Below are 26864 nucleotides of genomic sequence, written 5' to 3' on the forward strand. Positions count from 1 at the left end.
TTTCTAATATCTTCTCTTTGATTCCTACAAACCATCCCCATCCTACTATACATAGAAAATGTATGCCTTTACTTGGATATGACTCGAATTCCTACCTTTTTTGTCCCAATTTATGTGCATTTGCTTCCACCCTTAATACTTTAATCTCAGTGAAAGTGGCTCTTTTCCCACATTACATGAGTAAACCCTTCCTTTATAGCCCTAGTTTCATCTTCTCCTGCTTCCCCATATTTTATGGTACCATTTTCACCTGGTATTTCACGTTAGTGAAAGAGGCCCTAGTTACTGTTCTCTCTTAACCTTTTTATCCTCCAGAATAAGTGTAAACTCCAAGTATTCATACCCTGCTGAAGATCTAAACCTAACATCATTATACTGTTATAATAAACAATATAAAACATTTGCTTGGATGACAAGATTTTGCAGAACCACTTGTCACATTGATACACACAAATCATAGTCTATTACATATTTCTAAACACTTTGATTAAACTATACACACCTCTCTTTACAATTTCCTTATCTTACAACATAGTCATCAAAAATTAATAGCATGGCACTTTCTTCCCAATTTTCCCACCTGCACTTGATTCCAGAAAATTAAAAATGCACTATTTGGGATATTTTGTGATGTCATACAAATTTTAGGCTATTCATTCTATTTCTGTGAAAAATGCCAGTGGAATTTTGATAGGGAATTGCAATGAATCTCCTGTCAGATTCAGTAGATTGCTTTGGGTAGTATGGACATTTTAACAATATTATTTCTTCCAATACATCAGTACATAATATCTTTCCATTTATTTTGTCTTCTTCAGTTTCTTTCATCAATGTCTTATAGTTTTCAGCATACGGATTTTTCACCTCCTTGGTTAAATGTATTCCTACTTATTTTATTCTTTTTGGTGCAATGTAAATGCAATTATTTTCTTAATTTCTCTTTCTCATAATTCATTACTAGTGTATAGAAATGCAACAGATTTTTGTATATCAATTTTGTATCCTGCAACTTTACCGAATTCATTTGTTAGTTCTAAGAGATTTTTGGTGGTCTTTAGGTTTTTTTTTTTAAGTATATTTCTATATGTTTCTCTATGTCTTAACCCAATAAAGGGATTGGATGTTGAGACTAAAGGTTTTTACGTCTAACTAGTTTAGGAAAATGGGATGCTCAGTGCACTTCACTGATGATGGGAGACAAGTCATCTTTAAATAAAGCACACTTGTATTTCCATTTGCAATTTTTACTTTTTATACCACCGCCTGTGTCTTCTTTGGAGGAGATCCTCTTCAGACTGTGGGTCACAAATTATAGTTAGTTTAAGGAAAGAATTTGATAATTTAGTGGGAACATAAAAGCACATACTGAGTTGCTGAGAAGAAACATAAGTCCTCAAACATTGCTGGTAATATTAGGAGGAATGAAAACCATTCATGAGATGGTCATGTGAGCAGTTATCTTAATCTTAAAGAACAAAATGACTCCAGCAGTCTAGAGAACTTGGGAATCCTGGACGAGGACATTTGTGAGAAAGGAAGAACAGTAGAAGATGACAAACTGATGAGTTGAAATAGCAAAGAGCCTTAGGCAAGACATTGAAAGCCTAAACTCTAGACTAGCCCTCTTTGAAGACAAGAAGGGCTATCCAAGACTTTATTTCTTTAAATATTGGCCTATCATCTGCCAATGGGTCCAAGAGTACAATGGGGTAAAGAAGAGAAATAATGATAATCAAGGGGTCACGGCTTTAAAAAAAGAGGTGTGACAAATAAAAATGGCAAGTAATAGGATATATTGGAGTATATGAGGAAGCCATTTTGTGTAAACCTGATTCGGCCTGACCTTGTCTTTCCAAAAGGAGCTGACCAAGGCCCTTGAGCATGCATTGTATATCTGCTTTAGAGATTCCCTATGGCAAGAGCAAAAGGCCCTTGAGATAAAGGTGCAACTTCCCTCCCCCTCCCAATGTTGGTGTCTCCTTAAGGATTAAGTATCTTTCCTTAGGCTAGAAACTGATTGCTGCACTCACCTGTGACCGCCCAGCTGGAGACAATAGACTTGCCTCCTGCTACGCCCACCAAGATAGCAGACCCACTACCTGCTGTGTCCTTCAAGTGCTGTGCCAAGAGGGCAATCTTGTGGCTATTGTGGAAGGGACATTTCAATATATGTGAAACACCCTCTTTGAGGATATATAACCACCCTGTGTACACTTCTTTGGAGTGCTCTGTTCCTTTGTGGAAAGACTCTCCCGGGTTATAATCCTAAGATTTAAGCTCAGAATAAACTCACCCAAATTTTCATTTATAGATTGGTTATGGATTATTTTCGTCGACAGGTGTTACCTTCTTTCTGCCCTCTACCAACTCCCCTTATGTCTAATAGTCTCTCCATGGAAGGTGAAATGCTACAGAGTTTTTGGATTCTAGGGAGCATTTAACATTAAAAAGCCAGGGTACATAGATGTGTCTTCTCATCCTATCTTATTCACTCATGACAGGAATTGTCAAAGGCCAAACTTTCTCTCTAATGTGTACTTTTATTTTTTTGGTGGCCAATGTGTGGTAAAGTTGTAAACTACATTTTATTTATTTATTTATTTAATTTATTTATTTATTCTTCCAAGGTAAATGAGGTTTAGCTGGAAAAGACAGAGTAGTCCTCAGCTGCATGGTCTGCGTTAATTAAATTCTACTTAGGTTTAATTGTTTAGGAAACAGGGTTATTCCATAAGACTTAATCTTATTTATTAGAGTTCTCTACTTTGGGATTTTGGTTTATCCTTTGTGGCAGATCAGAATTGGCCACCCCAAAATGTTTCTCCTGGCCTTGATTATTTTTAAGGACAAAACATTCTGACAAAGAATCTTTGACCTTCCTCCATAACTGCCTAAAAGAATTTAAGATAGAAGTCCTGTTCCAGAAAGGAAGTAATCCATAAGATAACTGTAGTGTAATGCAAACTGTGTCTCCTAGGGCACCTTGCCTATCCTTGGTGTATTTGCATTTCCATCTCCCTGTAAATTGCCTTCCTCCCTTTTAAAGGCCCCAACCAGTACCCCCAACATCCTCCCTTGTCTTTAGCTGAAAATGGTATTGAACTTGACAGGCTTTGGCCATTCTGGCAAGTTACTCAGCTTTCCTGGGTCTCTCCCATATATACATGTCATTAAACTTTGTTTTATTTTCCCCTGTTATTCTGTCTCACATCATTTTAATTCTTAGACCAGCCAGAACTACCTACAGGCTAGAGGAATTGTCTTCCCCCCTTACACCTACAATCATGTGATATTTTGGTTTCTATTTGCCATTGATTTTCATGCCTATGTCATATATTTGGAAATTTTAGTAAAGATAAGGGTTTTGGGATAAATTCAGACATTTCTGGGCTTCCTGAAAAAAAATATTATCTTAATGTCATTTGATAGCACCCCAAGAATATTTTAAAAATCTGTTTTTGTGCATTCAATACCCAGGTGGAGAAAGTTAGTTCAGACTTTCAAACAGACGATAATGATAATAATTAAAGCAACAATGGACACTGACCAAGATGACCTTAAATTTCCCCTGAGCTTGACTGGATTTTAGATAGCCTTCTTCCTGACTCCAGGCCCTGACCTCTCCTTACTTCAGAAAACTTGTAATTTTAAATTCTTGCTCTATCCCTTTGAGATGTAAATATTGCCACTCTTCCAACCCAAGAATAACTTCCTCAAGGATCAAGAGGCCATCCCATTTAAATGAAATCATCAAGGAAGATAGAACTCTGATTTCTCAGTCTCTGTAGGGCCTAATTTCCATGGATGCCAATTAACAAAGATGGTCTAATCACAGAGGGGAAAGAAAAAGCATTTTCAAACTCAGGAATAACTCCGCAACTCAACATGCTCAACATATTGACCAATCTCCCTCACTAAAGTCTTCCGGGTCCTCCAGTACGTCTTCACTAGCTCAACTCGGTGCTTAAAAATTCTCCCAACTTTTATTTCAGCAGAGTTGAGTTCAAACTGAGTTCTGGTCTCTCGCTCCTATTGCAACAGCCTTGAATAAATTATCCCTTGCTTGTTCAACTCTGTACAATATAATTTTTGGTTTAAAAACACTTACATAGCATTCACAGCTTGCCAAGACTGTGAAAACCAGAACTTCATAAACTAGGCACTGCTTTCATCTTTACATTTTCTGGGAGAGGAACTGAGGCCCAAAGTGATTAAGTCAATTGCTCAAGGTTAACCCTACCAGGAAGGCACAGACCTGAGGTTTTAACCCAGGTTATCTAGTTCCATAATCTATGCTTTTAACCCAATGTAATACCATCATTCAGGTAAGTTCTAAGTTCATAAGTATTGATAAAGAATAAAGAAAATAAAAACAGCAGAGATAAAAAGTAAAAACTTGTGTGTGGTGTTGGAAAACAAAAGAGGTTAAGGTATTTTTGAATGAAAAATCCAGTTCTACTGGGACAGAATAGGCATACATGTGGGTTTGAAACCAGATTTTATTTAAATTTGAGTAGTGGACACAGATCCATAGGACAGGGTCTTAGGAATTTTTGACACAGAGTGGCTCCCATGTTTTCAAAACTTCAACAAAAGAGATTCCCTTTTAACCCAAATTAATTTAATAATATAAATATTCTAACTTTTGGCTACCTAATTGTTATGTGATACCTTGAAATTCCTATGATTTAATAAAATATTTTTATGTTAAATTGTGTCTACTATTCTGTGATGAATGGAGTGTGTCTATTTTACAGGAAGAGTACTTCAAAGAAGAGAAAAGAGATTGGTAAATCCCAGGTGGTTAGCCTTGCACAAAGAGAATCTTGTATTTCAAATATCAGCAGTAGAACATTAGTAAGGAGACTTTTGTTCGAGGATTTTTTGAGCAGTATTTTTTTTTCTTCTGATGCCCAGTTTTGTTTTGCTATCCAATCTGGCCTGACTCACACATGATCTTCACGGGTCAGTGCTTCTCAGAAGAGAAGACCAAAGTCTTTGTTGGTGGTCTTTAGCAGATCTGTGGTGTTTGGTATGCTGACCTGTAGCATGATCTATTCTCCCAGCTGTATCTGCTAAATACAGTTTAAGCAAAGCTTCTCTCCAGGTAATGAACTCTATTCTGTACTATGAACTCTGAATCCTGCTTAGCTGATTAATATTAATAAACATTCTTAGTTGATTCTGACAACAGTCGTTTTTTTTATTAACAGTTCCATCCTTTTCCCAATATTCTACTTGTAGGCATTTAACCAATGCCTTAGATCTTTGATCAGAATGCTAACCTCATAGAACTACCTTGTACATTCTGAACATGCGCAGAATAACATTAGAATCTAGGCCTTTAGGTTAAAGATCTTTACTAATCAACATAACAGAAATGGAAATTTCCCAGCTTTATGTTTCTTAATTATGTCTGCTGAATGAATCAGACTCTAATGAGCTTATCTTAAATAGCACTGTATAAGCATATGGCAAGAGTAAAATATAAAACCAAAAATAAAAAAGATTCTCTGACTTTAGTAATACCTATATACATTGATCCCTTTACTGCTCTCAATTCATTAGCACCATCTATTCGTAACTGCCCTCTTTAACTAGCTTAGTTTACACGTACACTCTTGCCTGTCTGTCATTTTTATGTCATATCTCCCCACACAACCCTAACCCTGGATGATCCCAACCATGCATTTTCTCTGGCCTTGCAACAGAGCACATGGGGAGAGGCGCATCAACGGAGACAAGTTCTGTTATAAACTGATGACCACTCACTCAATACACTGCTTATAATTTTTGCCGTGTTTTTCAAGTCCAATCAACTCACTCATTCTCTGAAAAATTATGTCAACTCTCTAACCACTGTTGCTCTGACTATCCTTGTTCTCCTGTCTCCAAACGTTTGATGACCATTTCTAATTAATAGAAAATTATACACAGATGCTGGGAGCTCCTCATTCCTCAGTACTAAACATAGAAATAAGCCTTGCTACTCCAAATGTGCTCTGCTTCCCAGCAGCATGGGCATCACTTGGAAATGTTAGAAATTGTAGACCTGCTGAATGGAAAACTGCATCTAACAAGCTCCCTAGTTGTTTTTGTACATGTTAAAGTTAGAGAAGTAGTGAAATGAAGAAGGCATCGTTTCTTTTTCTCCTTTGAAAAGCAGTTTCTTTGCCTGTTTAAGGCAAATTTCACTTTTTTCTCTCCGTAATTTCTCAGAAATTTACACTAAGATTGTTCCTTCTCTTCCCAGCGTATTTAATTTCTCTCTCAACTACAATTCTCTGCACTCACTTTTTAAGTCTTAAATTTCTCCATTAAACACTTGCATTTGTCCAGTTAAAATAAAATAAACACACCAGTTACTGCTCTAGTTTCTTCTTGTCTTCAGAGGCAAACTTTTCAGATGAGATGTTCACAAACAGTGTGTTCATTTCTTCATCTAACACTTTCTTTTCAACCCACCACAAAATGATGGCCTCTGGGCCATCATCCCACTAAATACTGTTGTCAGTGTGTTCATATCTTTCTCCTCTCCTTACTCTCGCAGCATCATTTGACACTGTGGGAAACACCTATTAATGAAGGAAGGACAATATAAATATTGACATCTCGAGACCCTTAGCTTTCCACTGTCTTCTCCCAGGTATGATCTTTCTACTCATTTTACCTTATGTCTCTGATTTCTAAGGAAAATAAGCAGATATTAAGGCACATGCAAAAATGGCTTTTGTTTTCATAACTGCGCTATGTCCGGCACCTAGAATAATACCAGGCACTCATTTTATCAAAAGAATGAATATATGCTTTAGGTTACATGTTCTTCCCCCAATCTTCTACTAACAGTTTTTTTTGTTGTTGTTGTTCTTTATTTTAGTTCCTGTAATAATTACCCATTACAGAAATAAAATATCCAACCTTTTCTTTTCCTCCCGCCCCCTGGCCTGGGATAGACTTTTTCTTATATCAAAGGATTCTCTTATATAGTAAATAAACAGGATGGAGATAAGGAGATTTTCTACCCTTTTATCTTTGGGATTTTATCCTTTATTTAACTCTGAAGTCTCTTCAGGCTTATGGGCAAGAAATTGGGTTTTTACTACTTCCATTATTTGAATATCGGTCAGAAGTGGCTACATGAATTAAAGGAAAGGAAAAGAGAATTTCCTAAGCTTTTGCTTTCTTATAGAATTCAGAAGGTTGAAAGCTTAACCCAATTTTATTCTCAAAGACTACTAGCGGTCTTCTAGATCAATTTAAGTCCTTCAAATGCCGGTGCCTGTATAATTCCCTGTTTCCTCCCAGTGTGTACTGAGACATCTATTCAATGTATGATTGTTCTGCTGATTTTTGTAGAAAGATACCTGGGAAAAAGCAATATATGTTCATTATAATTATATTGTCTCAGGAGTCAATTGATACCCTATAGGAAAAATAAAAAGGTGCCATGATTAAAGTAACCCAGGGAATGTTTATATATTATCACATTAGTATACTCTCATTTTAGGAAATTCACAATTTACATTATTATATAATCTTTGTTTTACAGATCCCTATATTTTTATCTTATAAATCTAATGTTTTGAGAAATAAGTTTCAGGAAGCTCTGTTAAAAAGGACACCCAAAGCAACCACTAAAAATAGCTATGCAGCTAAGGCTTCACTTGCTTTGATAATAATAGTTACTAGTTTCGAAGCTCTCAACCTTTATATGTATATATGTATAAACAATTTACATAAATATGACAATAAACAATAACATAAATATATAACAACTTATGATATATGTATAACAACTTTTAATATTGTGTATACTCTTTTTATAAATGAGGACCCTATCTATCAGACAGACTAAATAATATCCTACCTAAGATGTCATCCTTGGTCATTACTGAGAGAACTGCAAACCAGGACAATCTAAACTTTACCTTCCTTCCACCTTATCTTCATTTCTTCCCTTCCGTTGTCAAGTCAGCCATTAGAGTAGAAACAACATCTGCCTTATGGGAAGTTCCAGACTGCTTTCATCCAGTATTGAGCCTTGGATAAGAACTTGTGCTTAAATTGATGGAATCTCTGTATTCTTATTTACTTAGCTTTTCTGAAGAAATAGCAATAACATGATGGCTTGATTGAGTGTCCTGACAGATGTACCTTCCAAGAGTGTAAGACAAACCCTGCAATTTTCTCAAGATTCAAAGTTATTTTCCACTGACCCTGGTTAAAATTTGTTCCTGTGAAGAGAGAAATTTCCCATATAAGGCATTAACCAGCATCATGACAAAACTCTCCAGCTTCTATTGTTTCCTCCCCCTCAGTAACCTCTACCCCTGGAAAAACAATCCCCTGCTCACTCAGGCAGCCTTTCTGATGTGAGCTGACTCAGGAGTTGCTGATGGTAAATGAACCACCTCTTTTTAAAAAACTACTGAAGATGCCTCCTTATAGTTTTAGCTGTGTGACGAGGGATTTGTCTCAACGTGGCTATTTATATAGCGTTAGGGGAAATTAAATTACACCGGTAGTCGTATTTTGTAAAAATTAACAATATAAAAAAGACTTTCAGAAATGCTCTGAAATTTATTCTAAATGAAGCATAAATTATCAACAGCATTTAGAGGTATTTTTAACTGTCACCCCTAGAAACAGCTTTTGAGCCCTTCCCATCCTGGCTCACTCACTCAGTAGGTTGGACTTGGGGGAGTTACTTATTCTTCTAAGATGCCATTTCTTCATTTGTAAGAAGAGGACATTAACAGTTCCTATGGTTTAGAGTTGTTCTAGGAATAAATGACATAATGTTTATAATTTTCTTTACACAAGGTCTGGTACATGGTATGTACACATTAAATATTAGGAATTTGGTTTTTCATCTTTTCTCCCCAACAGAAAGGCTAAAAATAGATAAGTAGCTTATTTTCAGCATTAAAAGTGCTAATTTACTTTAAGTTACTACCTTTTGTCTTTTCTTATGCTATGCATTTGGATAATCTTGTATTTTGTTGTTATTGTTGCTGTTTTATTCGTTTATGGGAGAGTAGAATCCAGCATCACTCTTTTCATAGACTTTGGAGGAGCTTTTTCCTACAGTGTTAGTGTATTGTCACTACCCCCCTGCACCCTAGGACCCATGAAGCAGCCTTAGTTCCAGAAGTAGATGGAAACTTCACCCGAAGTCTTTTTAAGTCATATATCTGTCATGCTTATGATTTGTTACACTCTTTTTTTAACCTAATATGAAAACTCTAATAGTTACGAATTGTAGTTCTTTCCTTATACTCTTAAGGACATCGTGAAATCAGTGACCCGATTCTTTAGAACTCCAGCTGATGAGCAGAGATATATTTTGAAAGTTGAAATCCTACTTTGAACCCAAGCACCATGTTATTAGTGTTTACACTTTGAGTTAGAGATATTAATGCTGATATTGTTAAAGATATTAATTTTTTCAGAGTGACTATGAGCTGCTAGCACCTTGGGGTGCTCTCCGGAAGTTTGATTTGGTGCAAAAGTCATAAAATTGGCTACAAAAACATGTTAACAGACATATAATATGGAGCAAGAATTGTATTTCTAAAATGAGAAAGTCAACTCTCTTTTATTCATTTTATTCCTCTATTGTCCTTGAATATCCACAATACTTATAAACAACAAAACTCATGGAAGAACAGAACTATGCTGTGGGAGAATTGGAAAGCTATACTAAATATGCTGAATTCCACCTTAGCTCAAGCAAATCCTGAAATTCAGTATCTGTATACCAGATGGCTCTGCATTCTTAATAGCACTTGTTTCTCAGTGACATGGCTTAGAAAGAAACTCTATATTTAATTTAAATATATATATATATAATCGACAGTACACATGCTTAGCTATTTTATGACATGTAGTCCAGCAGATAGCATACCTTTAGCTAGCTTTTGGCTGCTTCTGCTAAATTCCCCCAACTAGCGCAATCAAGGAGAATTACCATACCATTTGCTTGTGTTTATACCATATGAGAAAGCTTTGGACATGAGCTGTGCAATTCATTCTGATTGCTACCAAGTAATTCTTTGCAGACCTGTAAATCAAAACTGTGGCTGATTTTCAGCAGTACGATTGTCATGTTTTAGAAATTTGGCTGATTAATAAAATTTTATGAGTGGACAATTAAAAGGAAAGCTCTCATATTTGAGAATTAAATTAAAACTATGGCTAGACAAGAATACAAATTTTACCATAGTGCATATACATATTTAAATATGGATGTTTTAGTTGAGAGAGGGAATGATACCCGTTCAACACAAGGTTGACATAAGGGAAGCCATATTGTAAAGAAACCATATTGTAGCTTTGAATGACCTCTGATTAACTAACCCAACTGGATATGCACCCTCCAGATCTACCTGCTCTGTAGATTTTATAACCCCTCCTTGTGTATGTGCCTCCCAGCTGCAATAAGATGATGACTTTATGCTTTTGAGTTCCTTAGGAATGTCATGACCCCTGGACAGAGAGTCTACCTGGTGTGGAGACTCCCAGTCTGTAACACCAGAGGGTCAACATTCCTAGTCTCCTCCGCTATAACCCACTGACCTATATAACTGCTTCAAGTTTCTGCGCCCTCCTTGAGATGGTTCTTTAGGGCACTTTGTCCCCTCATCTTCCAATTTGCTGCCTCATCGCTTAATAAATTCCCTTTCTCTGCCACTATCTTGCCTCTTGACAATTGGCTTCTGTCTTGTGGCGAGCAGATTGTGTCCTTTGTGCAGTAACAGGAATAAGGTTATTAATACATTCAAATGATAATTTTTATTTGACCTTTAAATTTACAGTCTCATCTGGCCTTGCACTCTATAAACACGTCTGCTTTGTTCTTTCAATTATGCTGTGATACAGGATGCCACCTTTTACTGGGTTGATTCTCTAAATTTAACTAAAATGAAGATGGAAATAGTGGGCAGAAAAATTTCAATAGAACTTCTGCAGTTTAAGTTCTTATAAAGAGTCTAGGGAAAACGTTTTTTTAAAGTGTTCCCTGACAAAAAGGGAAAGATAACAAACATTTTAAAGGAAGGGAAGAGAAGGGTCAGAAGCCTGGGGAGATTTTTTGGTTCTCTGAAGTTGTGTGTTTGACTAATATCACCGAGACAACTTAAAAACATTTGCTTGGTGGTTAACTAATGATAAGCCTCGTATTATTGCTTGCATATTTATTTGAGAATGCTGGTTTGTGTTTGGCTTAGACTCTCACTTACAAGGCTGTCCAAATATCACAAAGGAGAGTCATGAAATAAACAAACAACAAGGCAATATTTGTAGTGTGCTTTACACTGTGTTCGCTCCGCCTGCAGTTGTTATTCTTGGAAACAGGGAGTAGAACAGTCCGACTCCCAGGTGATGAGGAACCTCTGGCAGAACCTGCTATATAGCATGTACTTAACTCACCTATTTGATGAGGCCTGCCTGTGTGTGCGCTCTCCTGGGGACGGTAACATTTTAATATGTCAGCCACTTAAACATTAGAGTAAAAGCATCGGAGGGTAGATTTTAAAGTAAAGAGAGCAAGGAAGGCGTATTAAACATGTTTTTTCATTCCGATGTTTTAATATCTCAGCCTTTGGACCCTGGAGAGACTGCCCCTCCCAGGGCTAGCCAATTCCTGGAGAGAGTGAAGAACTGGACTGTGGGCGCTCCTTTTCTAGCAAGCTAACCACTTCAGAGCGCACACCCTCCTTCCACCTCTTCTATGGGGCTTTTACACTCTGGGCCAATGGTCCCCTGTCCTCATCACCCCAGGGGCAGATACCAGGCAATTAAGAACTGCTCCTGTGCCCCTGAGTCTGCTGAGGTCATTCCAACTAGTCAACCCTAACCCGCCTTACCTGGCCTCATTGCTTCCTTCCCGCAAACCCCGCAGGTTTTCCCGTTACTCCCTCTGCCTCCGAGGGACTCTAGTGCTTCCCCAGGGAGGAAGGGAGTTATCATTCAAATGAAGATTTGTATTTGTCGTCTAAATCTTTTTAAACTCTCCTCTGGCCTTGCATTTTTTAAGCAAATCCATGTGGCCTTCCTTAGCATGGTGTGCTCCCTCCCTTTAGTAATAGTAACAAATTATCTTTTCAGTGGCAGTCCTTTCCTGATCTGGCCTCACCAGACCTGAATAATAACACAACCTTCATTTTAAAATGGAGTGATACCTTGAAAACTGACACTAGGGACAAAGGGCAAGAAAAGTACCATCCCTGAAAATAACTCAGTGATTTTTAATCTATGAAATTCTCCATTTTATGATGTAAGATAGAAAAAAAATTCTAATATATGTTTTGCCACAAATAAACTCAATTAAAGTTGGAAATTGATGAGAAAAATATGTATTTCTGCCATTCCCATATGTCTGATGAAAATAGCGTTAGATTTGGAGACCATAGGCCTGGGCGTAGCTCCAGGAGAAGCACGTGACCCTGGATAAATCCCCTTGCTGAGCTCAGGTCAGAGAACAGCGGGCGGAACAAGAGAGAGTGCACTCTGTGGCTGATAAACATGCTTTGTAAAATATAAAGTAGTAACCAAAGCAGAGATATTTATGTTTTTGCTAGTGTTCTAACTCCTTAAATTAGACATCAACGTTGTATCCCTTCCAATTTCTCTTATTATCTCTTTCTGTTTCTTTCTTTCTCTCTGTCTCTCTCGTCAACCTCTTTTCCCTAACCTTTTTGAAAATAGGAGAAGGAGGAAAGAAGAGACAATGGAAGTGAGAGAGGGAGAGTTAGAGAGAGAGAGAGAGACAGAGAGAGAGGGAGAGTTAGAGAGAGAGAGACAGACAGACAGAGAGAGAGAGAAGACTGAGAGAGATTCTAACCAGGCAAACACAAACACCTAGCAAGGTGTGGGCAGAGGGCAGTTTGTTCCCCAGGCAGAGGGTTTCTGAGAATGAGACAACAGTCTTTACCCTGTTGCAAGGGTTGCCAGCAGTATATTTGCGATGAACAACGACTAACTGTCATAATTTCTCATATTAAAGCCGTTTGACCTAATTCTGTCACTTTTTATTGTTTCTTCTTTCCTCATTCCCTTATTTTCAAAAAGGTTAGGGAACACTTCAGAGAAAAGAGGTTGACTGGAGCAAGTACCAGAAGCATATCACATGTGCCTTACTGCTCTCCTCAGCTTGCGTTAGAAAGCGCTGTTGCTAGCGGGCATGATGAGGAATGCTGAGGTGGAATTGGAGGTGAGAGGGAGAGGAGAAAAATGATAGAATACACTATTACATCAAAGCCAAATTGTGTAAATAGGAGCCATATCATGACTATGCCTTCCAGTGACAATTCCAAAAAATGAAGAATAAGAAATCTGACTAAATTTAATCTTTGTTACCTATCTAAAATAATTTAAAAGGCATTCAAGATATCTCAAATTGAAGGTGGTGGAAGGTGAGTTAATCAAAATCACAACACTCTTTTGCTCTATTATTCACACAAATAGAAACCACTTACCAGGTTAGCAGTCATTTCTTTTCTTCCCCTTCCCACCCCAGGCCCTGGTGACCACTGAGCTACTTTCTGTCTGTATGGATTTATCTATTCTGGACATTTCATATAAATGGAATATGTGGGCTTTTGTGTCTGAATTTTTAACTTAGCATAATGTTTTCAAGGTTCATCCATATTGTAGCATGTATCAGCATTACATCCCTTTTTACTGCTGAGTAATATTTCATTGTGTGGATATACTGATTTTGTTTATCCGTTCCTGACAGATGGACATTTGGTTTTGATAAATCAATGAGAAGCAATAGGACTTATTGGAGTACACACGGAAGCCATTTGATGTAAAACTAATTCGGCCTGACCTTGTTTTTCCAAAAGGGTCTGATGTGGCCTGTTAAGCATCTCTCCCTAAACTCAGGATTAATTACTGACCTGCTCTGCTCAACCTGTGACGGTTCACCTTGTGACTGCCAGCCTGCTGTGCTCACTGATCTGCAGTGCCAGCTAAGCACCTCATGACAATTGCAAAAGGGACCTTCCTACATATGTGATGTGTGCTCTTTGTTCCAGAAGACATATCACCACTCTGTACAGCCACTTCTTTGGTGCCCTTCCTTTCTTGGGGAAGGAAGGCCCCAGGCTAGTCCTCAGATCTGGCTCATAATAAACTCACCGCAATTTTGATTTATAGATTGATTATGGATTATTTCTGTCAACAGTTTATTTGCCCTTTTGGATAATGCTGCTATGAACATCTGTGTACAAATTTTTGAGCAGACATATGTTTTCATTTCTTTCGGGTATACACTTAGGAGTGGAATTGCTGGGTCATATGGTAACTCTATGTTTAACTTTTGGGGGAACTGTCCAACTATTGTACAAAGCAGATGTGTCATTTCGTATTCCCACTAATAATGTATGAGTGTTCAAATTTCTGCACATTCTCTCAAACAATTGTAATTATCCATCTTTTTTTTAATCTGTCTTTTTGATGGACAATTGTGTGTCTTTTTAATTACATGAAGTATGTGTCCTGGTGTCTCACTGCGATTGTGATGTGCGTTTCCCTAATGACTAATGATGCTGAATATCTTTTTGTGTGCTTGTTTGCTAATTGTACACCTTCTTTGGAAAAATTTCTCTTGAACTCCTTTGACCATTTTTTAATTGGGTTGTCTTTTTACTGTTGAGTTATAATGAGTTCTTTTTATATTCTAGAGACTAGTGTCTTTTCAGATTTATCCTTTGCAAATATTTTCACACATTCAACGTGTTGTCTTTTCACTTTCTCGATACTATCTATTGAAGCAGAAAGTTTTTAAGTTTTGATGAGGTCCGTCTAATTTTCTTTCGTTGCTTGTGCTTTGGTGTCATATCTAAGAAATTGTTACATAGACCGAAGATGTGAACATACAATATATGTATTCTTCCAAGAGTTTTAGAGTTGTAGCTCTTAATTTTGACCTTTGATCAATTTTTAGTTAATTTTTGTATATAATATGAGGTAGGGTCCAACTTCCTTCTTTGCATTTGAATATCCTGTTGTCCCAGCACCATTTGGTGAAAAGACTATTCTTTCCTCATTGAATTCTCTTTACTCCTTTATTGAAAATTAATTCACCATAAATATGAGAGTTTATTTCTGTACTCTCAATTCTATCCCATTGATCTATGTATCCATGCTTACCAGTACCACAATGTCTTTTCTTTCTTTTTTAAAAATTTTGTTAATACCCTGATCCTTATTTCTTCAGCTTTATTATGGTATAATTAGCAAATAAAATTATAAGATATTTAAAGTGTACAGCATGATGATTTGATATATGTATACACTGTGAACGGATTTCCCCCATTGAGTTAATTAACACATCTATCACCTCACACATTTACCTTTTTAAAATTCTTTCATTTTTGGTGAGAACATAGCAGTGTCTTGATTACTGTAGCTTTGTCTTAAGTTTTGAAATTAGGAACTGTGAATCCTCCAATTTTGTCCTTTTTCCCACAATTATTATTCTGGACTCCTCCATATGAATTTCAGAATCAGCTCATGAATTCCTCAAAGAAACTAGCTAGAATTTTAATGGGGATTGCTTTGAAGGTATAGATCAATTTAAGAAGTATTGGCATTAACAATGTTAAGTTTTCCGATTCATGAACATGGGATATCATTCCATTTAGGTCTTCTTTAATTCTTCCAACAATATTTTATAGTTTTCAGTGTATAACCTTTGTACTTCATTTGTTAAATTTATTCCTACATATTTTATTATTTTCAGTGCTATTATAAGTGGATTTTTTCCTTAATTTCATTTTCAAATAAATCATTGCTACAGTATAGAATATAATTTATTTTTGTATATTGATCTTGTATACTGCATCTTTGCTGAACTCATATATTAGCTCTAATAGTTTTGTTTTTGTGTGTGGATTCCTTAGAATGTCTTATATGCATACTTTGTATATCCTAATATATATTTATGTATATCTTTTGACAAACTTAAAATTTAATAACTGCATCAGTCAAGTTTCTTCAGAGAAATAGAATCAATAAAAATAGATAGATAGAAATATGCAAAGAGATTTATTGTAAGGAATTGACTCATGCAGTTATATGGGCTGAAAAACCGAAACCTGAAGGTCAAGTCAACAGGCTGGAAACTCGGGTTGATTTTAAACTGAAGTGTTGAGGCAGAATTTCTTCTCTGGGAAATCTGTTTTATGCTCCTAGGGTCTTCAGCTGATTGGATGAGACTCATCCACATTATCAAGGGTAATCTCCTTCACTTAAAGTCAGTTGATTGTAGATGTTAATCACCTCTACAACATACATTTGCAGTAATACCTAGATTAATGTTTGATTAAATGTCTGGGAACTATAGCCTAGTTAATATGTAAGACTAGCCATCACAATAACCAAAATTTCTCTTCTTGCTGTACATTTTTATCTATATTATTTACTACATTTTCAGTGAAATTTAAAATATAACAGAGCCAGACTTAAAGAAAGTGAAGTCCTCAGTATTTTAAGAAAAGCCTATAAGTTTCAGCATCATTTTTCCCTCCATAGCATAGATTGAGTAGACACACAATCTCAAAATTGTGCTGTGGGCACTGAAGTTTTTCTTAACCATTATGTGAGCATTACACAAAGAATTTTACTTACTCCTCAGAATGACAAGGGAGGGAATCTCTCCAGGTCTTTTGCCCATCATTCTTCTCATATCAGATTTAGTTGTGTTTTTCCTGGATTAAATACAACCCTGCCTATATTCGAAGAAGCACAGAGGGATTGGCCATTCATTCACTGAGCGGCATTGGGGAGACCTCCAGGTCTAAACATCCTCCAGTTTGTCCTTTCAAAGCTAAGCTACTCCTGCTGATTTCTCTTTGTCTGCTGGGAATAGCTGGGTGGTCATTAAACAGTAGGTGAAAGATGAGTGGGTGAAGAAATCAATCCATTCCGTTCTTCATAACTGGCCATTACCTCACCCCCTGCTGGGTCAGCATCTCCAAGAGAAATAAGATGGACAGTTATAAAAAAGCAACAGCCAGAGAATACCTATAAAATGTTTATAGAACACCTTTAAAATGACCCCTGAGGCACAGTGAAAAGGCTGCTTTACACTTAAAGCATAGATTCCAGACTACTGGCTGACCCCCTGCTGTGCAAGAGGCCACCTTCACACTCAGTAAACCGATTCAACCCAACCACTTTCTTCCACCTTTCTTTTTGTCCTCTTATATAAGGAGCCTATAAATTGGAGGGGGGGGGGAGGGGGGGAATGTACATCATATTTGACTTTCAATTCTTTAACTTACTGAAGTTGTTGGACCAGGTCTGCTAATAGACACACTTACATTTATATGGCTGGTCCAGATGGAATATCAGGATCTGTTTGGTCAGAATTGCCTTGGGTCATTATGAGGCTATTATGGGTGGGCCACAGTTTCTTGATCCTGACAACTTGGTGTTGGTGGTTTACATGGTTAACAGTCAGACACTTCTTCCCCACCAACTTGCAAAATATTAAAAAAGGTTGTCCTCTGAGAGGTGTTAAGTCAACTAAGAAATTACTGAAAATATAGGTGAAAAGATTGTGAGTTTGCAAGCTCTAGGCCAGGGAAATGTTGTCTAAATTCTCTCTATTGCTCAATAGATTTTGCTGAGATGTTAGTGTGTAACAAAAGAATAATTTTGAGTGATATTTCAACTACAATCAGGCACTGCATGACGATGTTTGAGTCAACAACAGACTGCATATATGATGATGATCCAATAAGATGAGTAGAGCTGAAAAATTCCTATCACCTAGTGACATCCTAGACATCATAAAGTAGTAGAGCAAAGCATTACTTGCTGGTATAAATAAATCTACTGTGCTGCCAGTCGTATAAAAGTATAACACATACAATTATGTACAGTATCTAATACTTGATAATGATAATAAACCACTATGCTACTGGTTTATGTATTTACTATACTATACTTTTTATTGTTATTTTAGAGTATACTCCTTATAAGTATAAAAAAAGTTTACTGTAAAACAGTATGCTATGTTGCACTGGCAGCAGCCTCATACTTCCTGGGTTTACATGTCCTGTGATTGCATCATCTTCTCTTGTGCTTGATTTAATCTTGTATTTTATTTATCATGTCCCCTAAGTGTACAAAATCCACTGTTAATGTTGCCCAAAAGAGGCCATGTCAAGTGATTGACCTGGAAACAAAATTAAAAGTGATTAGGAACTGCAAAGGTGGAAAATGAGTGGCGGTTATTACTCACCAGTCAGGCTTGTCCCATTTCATCATAGCTATGATCTTGAAGAATAAGAACAAAGTGATGGAAGATGTTAAAGGATTTGCTTCATAGAAGGCAATGAGACTAACAAAAATTTGAGAAGGGGCTATGTCAGACATGGAAAACTTCTAATGACTTGGATTGAAGACCAGATACAGAAGCTTATCCCTCTCAGCACTATGACGATCATGACCTAAGCAAAAAGTTTGTAATGTTGAAAGAAATGACTGGACCTGACTACAATGCTGAATTTGCTGCTAGCTCTGAGTAGTTTAAATGGTTGAAGAATCGTTGTTCGTTACGTAGTGTGAAAGTGGGTGGTGAGTCTGCAAGGGCTGATGTGAAGGCAGCTGAAGAATTTTTGGAAACTCTGGATAAGCTTATTGCGGAGGGAAACTACTTGCCAGAGCAAATATTCAATATGGATGAAACCTCTCTATTCTGGAAATAGACGCCTGAAAGGACTTTCATACATATGGAGGCCAAGTCAATGCCAGGCTTCAAGGCTTATAAGGATAGGGCAATAGTCTTGCTTGGGGGCAATGTTGCAGGTTACAAATGGAAACTCTTTGTGATCTGGGACAGTGAAAACACAAGGGCCTTCAAGCGTATCAATAAGCACACACTACCAGTATACTACAGGAAAAATAAGTTATGAATGACACAGATCTTCTCCCAAGATGCCCTCCTGAATTGCTATGACAGCAAAATGGAGAAATACTGTTTGGAAAATAACATACATTTTAAAGTTTTGCTTATTGTTGATAATGCTCCTTTTAGTGGTGATATCATCCCAATATCAAAGGGTATTTCTCACTCCAAATGCCACTTCTTTGATCTAACCAATGAATCAAGGAGTTATAGCAGCTTTTAAGGCCTACTACCTGAGGAAGGCCTTTGCCCAGGCTATTGCTGCCACTGAGGAAGATACCGAGAAGACTCTGATGCAATTCTGGAAGGATTACAACATTTATAACTGCATTAAGCACCTTGCTTAGGCTTGGGGTGAAGTCACCAAGGAGTGTATGAATGGCGTCTGGAAGAAGATACTCAAGAAGTTCATCCATGACTTCAAATGATTTGCCAAGGATGAGGAGGTTGCAAAAGTCAATAAGGCTGTGGTTGAGAGGGCAATCGACTTTAACCCAGGTGTGGATGAGGTTGACTGAGGAGCTCTTAGAAGTGGCTCCTGAGGATTTGTTGGAACTGGAACAGGAATGCATAGCTGAAGCAGAGGCAAGAGAAAAGAAAAGTGCAGGAAAAGAAAAAGAAGAACCCTCCAAAAAATTCACAGTGAAGAGTTTAACAGCTTGCAGACCTCAACCAGCTCCTTAAAAAGTTTAAAAACATGGACCTCAAAACCAAAAGGTTTTCATTAATAGAGAGGAATGTTCATGGTGTATTATCTGTTTACAAGCAAATCTAAGATCAAAAAAAGAAAGAAACCAAGCAAACCACCATGGAAATATTTCTGAAAAGAGTGAGTCTTCTTCAAGAAGAGCCTCAGGCAGGTCCTTTAGGAGGTATTCCAGAAGAAGGCATTGTTATCCTAGAAGATGACAGCTCCATACATGTCATTGCCCTTGAAGAACTTCCAGTGGGACAAGATGTGGAGGTGGAAGACAGTGATATTGATGATCCTGACCCTGTGTAGGCCTCGGCTAATATGTGTATTTGTGCCTTAATTTTTAACCAAAAAAATTCAAAAAACTAAAAAAGATTTTTAACTAAAAAGTAAAAAAATAAACAAATAGAAATAAACTTACAAATAGGGTTATAAAGAAAGAAAATATTTTTGTACAGCTGTACAATGTGTTTGTGTTTTAAGCTAAGTATTAAAACAAAGGAGTCAAAAGGTTAAAAAAAAATTAAAGTTTATAAAGTAAAATGTTACAGTAAGATTAATTTACTATTGAAGAAAGGAAATTTGTGTGCGGTGTTGATAAAGTCTACAGCAGTGTTCAGTAATGTCCTAGACTTTCGAGTTCACTCCCCATGCATTCACGGACGCACCCAGAGCAACTTCCAGTCCTGCCAGCTCCATTCATGGTACGTGCCCTCTACAGGTGTACCACTTTTTATCTTTTATGCTGTGTTTTTACTGTACCTTTTCTATGTTTGGACATGTTTAGATACACAAATATTTACCATTGCACTACAATTGCCTACAATATTCAGGAAGATAACATGCTGTGCAGGTTTGCAGCCTAGGAGAAAAGGCTATACCACATAGCCTAGGTGTGCAGTAGGCTTTACCTTCTAGGTTTGTGTAAGTACACTCTGTGATGTTTACACAATGATGACATCACCTAACAATGCCTTTCTCAAAAGGTATTCTGGTCATTAAGTGACGCACGACGGTATAGTGTGGTCAGATGACTCATTCCTTCTTCCCAGTAAATTGACTTTTTCAGTAACTAGAAAATCCATGTCTCTTCGATTCCTAACTCTTGAATAATCCTGGATGTTTTCTTGCTTTTGTGATTTGGAATTATCATTTTTATTCTCTTGATGAGTGTGTGATATAACTAAATATTTTGCCTTTTAAATTATATTCCAGTTTGACTCTGTTTTAATATTGTGCTTTGACGAATATAAATTGATAGACCATGAGAGAAAAAAGTGCCAACCTCAGCAGATACACTAGATCTTAATGTCTCAACATGGGCTTCATGTAATTTCCATCTTTTTCAAAAAGATGGAGCAAATAATAGGTAACAATGGTCTTTCTGTAAACACAAAACACAAAGCCAAAATGATATCCTCTCAGGTTATATTTTTTTGCTTTCTAGAATATTACCTCATTAACTTTTAAAACATGAGTCTTTGTTTTGTCAGTATTAGTATGTTTTGTACTGGTTCTATATCATTTCCATTCGTCATTTCAGAGTTTTGGGGAAAGCATTTTGGGAGATTTTTCCACCAAAATTTAGAATTCTTTACTAACATTCTTGTAAGCACAATAAGACTAAACATAAGAAAACGTATTGTTAGGTTGTAGTTTCCCACAGATCCTTAATGCTTCACTATTTAATGGAATGTCACATTAAGGCTAGATTTAAAAAGCATGTGTTTTGTATTATAAAATGCAATTTCCGGGGCCGGCTCCGTGACCGAGTGGTTAAGTTCGCGCGCTCCGCTGTGGGGGCCCAGGGTTCGGATCCTGGGCGCGCACACGGCACTGCTCGTCAGGCCATGTTGAGGGGGTGTCCCACATGCCACACCTAGAAGGACCAGCAAGTAAGATATACAACTATGTACCAGGGGAGGGGGGTGGTTTGGGAAAATAAAGCAGAAAAAAAAAACCCAAAGAGTGGCAACAGTTGTTAGCCCAGGTGCCAATCCTTAAAAAAAAAATAAAAAAATAAAAAAAAATGCACTTTCCATATAATTCTCTTATCTAAATTATCAAGCAATCCTTTCTCCAACAATATTTACAGGGTTTCTTTAAATAGATCATATGTATGATCATAAAAAGCATTTATGTGCAGTATATAAAATGTAAGCAATGTAAAAATGATGCAGAAGAAAGTTAGGTGACCATTGTTTCAGATACCTCTGTACTTTATATACATTTTTAAGTGATATTGTTCTTCCAGAGATGCTGCTTTGTAAACCTCTTTTTTTCAATGTAACTTTATATTTGTGGTTATTTCCATAAACAGATATAGGTATCCATGATAATTATAATGCCTACATTACATTCTAGTCTATGGATCTATTATAACTTAGTTAACCAATTAACAACCGATAACCTTTCACTATTTTAGATCGCACCATGAGCAGCGATGCCCATGCATCTTTGCAAGTTTGTGCTATTATTTACCGTGGCCTACTTCTCTAATATTGGAAACCCTGAGGCAAGAAGTGTTCGTATTTTAAACTTAAATAACAAATATATATTGCAAAAATGGATTTCAAGCAGACTGCATCTGTTTATCCACCTATCATTGATTCAAAGACAATTCCTGTTACCTCACAGCCTGGCCAACACTGAAGTTGACAAGCATTTCATAATTTTTAATTTTATAGGCAAAAAGCTATGTATGGCTATTTCCTTGGATTTCTTGAGTTTTAAAGAGGTTATTTTATGTGCAGTTCACTGGTATTTCTTTTTGTGAAGTACCTATTTTTATCTTTTACCTATTTTCTAATTAAAATATTTGCCACTCTTTCTACTTAATCTTTTTTTTAACAATTCTTTATTTTGGGCTTTCTTGGATTTTTAAATTTTTAAATTAACTTTTACCTTAAATGATAAAAGCTGTCTATCTTCATCTCCATATTTTCTGGGATTCATCTTTAATCTAGGGCTTTCCAGAGCTATTTTTCTAGGAGAAACTAGTTGTTTTTAGATGTTTTACACATAGAAAGACTAGGATTGACTATGAAGTATAGATTTTTCTCTGATTTTATATTTTAGGAAAGGTATGTGAGTAACAGACTTCCTTTTTTTCCCCCATATGATAATATATTTCTATTATTTTCAATGACAAAAAAAAAAACTTTGTGTTTTCCAAGTCCATGTTTTACCTAATTTCCTCCCATCAAAAGTCCATCCATCTTGGCTCATCTTCTCCGGCATCTCACGTTAAGAGGACTGTGTTCATCCTGATTTTCTCTTCTTTGTAGTTGATTCAGTTAATCTGCCAGGATACCTACAGCATTCTTTCTTTAAACCTTTTCATGAACAACTGCATGAGGATATATCTCTTAGTTGATTGTCTTTCATTAATTTTTCCTTACCCAAAGTAAGATATATTTGTATGAAAACACATATATTGTTTCAGTTTAGGAAAAAATTATACTTATTGTATCTCGGAATATATTTTTTTTCAGATATGCCAATCAATATTCCTGGTCTTTATTTATTGCTTATCTTTTATACCCACTGTATAGGGTTCTCAAGACAAACAGAACCAGTAGACTGTCTGTCTGCCTGTTTCTATCATCTATCTATCTATCTATCCATCTACCTATGTAGGAGAGATTTGTTTCAAAGAATTGACTTACAGAATTGGGGGGGCTGGCAAGTTACAGATCCACAAGGCAGACTGGCTGTTGAAAACTCTCCAGGTGGAGGGAGGCTGCAGTCTTGAGGCAGAATTTTTCTTCAAGGAAACTTCAGTTTGCTCTTAAGGCCTTCAAATGATTAGATGAGGCCCACCATGTTACAGAGGAGGATGGATAATCTCCTTACCTAAGACTTATTTAGTATGAGTTTTGATTGGATAGTATTCTTTAACTTGAATTTGAAATTGTTGTGTTCTCTAATTTTTCAGTCAGTCAGCTGCCCGAGGGATTGAAGGTGGGGGCTTGGAACCAGATGTGGAAGCATTTTGAGAAATTTCCTGCCATATGTGTGGCTTCTAAATCAGTGGAAATCTCTCTGATCAGGGATCAAATCAAATAAAGCTTTTATTGGGGTTTCTAGACAGTGCCTTTTAGTGTTTTGGTCTATTTTGCTACTTTCGAATGAGCCAGCTACTGTGGCAAAATTTATGTGGATAGAACTTATGCTGTTTATGGCTATGTTTATTTGTATAAGGCATAAAATTGTCTATGAATAGGTTAATTTCATTATCAAAATTAAAGATATTTCTAAACTATGAATTTGTTTCTTGTCTTGAAATCTTAATCCTGGACATTATCCTTTTAGAAGCTAAGTGCAGATGAAGAAGATGGTGCTTATAATCATATGACCTCTCCTCACAATTCACACCGTGTCTGGAACTCACTGATAACACAGACCTTCAGAAAGTTAATCCTCACTTCTCCAAACGCCTGCCATGCCTCTAACTCCACACCTCTCTTGTGAGGATTCTTAGAATGAATCTATAAAAAGAACTCTACTTAAATTCAACATCATATACACAGATCTCCTATGGTGACACTGTCTGTTAACTCCAGGCATGCTCCTGCAATTTGATGCATGTTATATTGTTATGGTGGCTCCTTCTCAGAAGTGATGCTAGACCAATGTGGCCACCCCATCCCTCCCTTCCCCTGCTAACATTGCCTTTTTTAATTTTAATTCTTTTGGTTGATTTGCTGTGTTTTAAGGGATTTTTCAGCAAATGTGCACTATGCTGACTGAACATTTCTTTATTTTTTTCTAAAAACATTTCACTTTTAGAATAAACGCTAAGCTGGGTATGTGGTGTGATGTTAATTTGGAAGTGTCCAAGATGGTGCAAGAATTCCTAGACACTAATCCTCACTTTTGTAAGGTGATTTATAAAGTTCTATACAATAAAATCATTAACTTCAGAAAAATATTATTTTTTAAATAATATTTCATTGAAGGTACAAATGTTTTTGGAAACATAGACCTTTACCTGAGTTTATAGAAAGCAATTTAGGAATTATAGAAACTAACAATTATTGTTTATTAGTGACATTTCTACATGAACAACTCTACATGTGTCTAATCTTGATGGTAATTTTTTTGTGTGTATATTTATTTAAAGTTTAATTTGGAAATAAGAATGGTCATATTTCCAATAAATTGAGAATTATGGAATATCCAAAAATGAATAACTAGACTGTTTGGCCTAAACCTCCTGTCCGGATGAAGTAGAAAAAGTGGGGAAGGGATGAAAATATAACATCAAAATTTGTGGGATCCAGTGAAAACAGCAGTTAGAGGGAAATTATATATATATATATGTATATATATATATATATATATATATATATGAAAATAAGAAAGGTCTAAAATCAGTAACCAAATCTTCCACTATAGGACTTAGAGTCAGAAAAGCAATGTAAATCTCAAACAATTTATAAGAAAGGAAATAATAAAAATTAGAGCACAAGTCATTGAAACTGAAAATAGGAAGGAAATTTAGACAATCACCAAAACTAAAAGATGATTCTTTGAAAAGATCAATGAAATTGACAAATCTTAGCCAAATACAAAAACTGTACTTGAGGTTAGTGTAGCAAAAGGTGAGCTAGTTTCTTTAATTTACAAAGATTTTCTGTGAATCAGTAAAAACATAAAAAATTGCAATAAAAAAAGGGCCAAATGCGACTAGTTTAGTTCATGACCAATCTTTTTTTTTCCCTTTTTTCATGTTTTAAATATTTTTTTAAAAAGTTATTTATTTATTTATTTTTGAGGAAGATTATCCCTGAGCTAACGTCTGCTGCCAATCCTCCTCGTTTTTGCTGAGGAAGGTAGGCCCTGAGCTAACATCTCTGCCCATCTTCCTCTACTTTATATGTGGGACAACTGCCACAGCATGGCTTGACAAATAGTGCGTAGGTCTGTGCCCAGGATTCAAACCAGTGAACCCCAGGCTACCAAAGCAAAGCACACGAACTTAACCACTGCACCACCAGTCTGGCCCCACAAGATGATCAATCTTAAACCTAATTAAAGGCAGGGAATGATGGAATATTCTTCCACAACATCAACAGGACTGAGACCGGTGAGCGTACCAGGACTGTGAAGCCTTGGGGAAGATAGCTGCCCTGTCTGTACCTCTTGTTGGGGGTGCAGACTCACTCAGCACTTTCAGAGGACGTTTTGGCTAAAGTTCTTGTGTAGGGATAAGAGGACACAAGAGAATGTTTTGCACTCTCTAGAAATATTCCATAAGGATAAATGAAAAATAATTACAGAAAAATTCTCGTTTTCAATATGTCTAAATGTGAATGCATTTACACTTTGTTATTGAAATCCCATTTACAGAAATTTATTCAGTTAAGATAAAATTGCAGAAATACACAAAGATATATACAAGCTTCTTATTTCCGTGTTAAGTGAACATGGTAGTAATTATAATGTTCATCAAAAGTAAAAGTGCTTAATAAGCCATAATATAATCATATAAGAAATCCCGCACAACACTTAAACAGTAAAATAGAAGTTGTGGAGATTGGCTACACAACAAAGTGAATATACTTAATAATAAATTATACGTTTAAAATGGGTAAGATGGTAAATTTTATTTGTGTTTTACTATATTTTTAAAAAGTGAAGCATATTTATTTACATCTATATGGAAAAGAGTTTAAAATGTGGTTAAATGAATATTAAACTAAAAAACGTGTCATAATAGTGTTACACTATGATCTAATTTATGGATAAAGGGGGTGTGTGTGTGTGTATTAGTATGTGTGAGTACCAATTCGATCATTTATAGGAATGAGAAAATTAGCTTTCGGTTGGAAAAGTTTACATCTTTTCACTCTTATTTTAAAAGTAGGAGCATGCATTACATTTCAAATTAAATTTTAAAAAGCTGGAAGAAACAAAAGAATATAAGGTTGACAGTATTCAATAATGGCCAATATTATCTATGACACAGGGAAATCAATGAAAAATATTTTTATCTATATTGTTTTAAAATTAACTCATGCCATTATAAATATTTTTGTATAGATTAATTTTAATTCATTAAGTAATAATGCTAAAAACCAACTTAGACATTTCTTAGGCCTCTGATACCATATGGAAAAGGAATATATTTTGGATGCTTTTGCCCTCGTTCTGATGTAGCTTCCTCCAGGATCTGTTGGATGATTTCCAGCCATGCTACTTAAAATAAATATCTATAATTTTTATTGACAGCAGCTATCT

The sequence above is a fragment of the Equus caballus genome, chromosome 2 (assembly GCF_041296265.1).
Source record: "Equus caballus isolate H_3958 breed thoroughbred chromosome 2, TB-T2T, whole genome shotgun sequence".
NCBI lineage: Eukaryota > Metazoa > Chordata > Mammalia > Perissodactyla > Equidae > Equus > Equus caballus.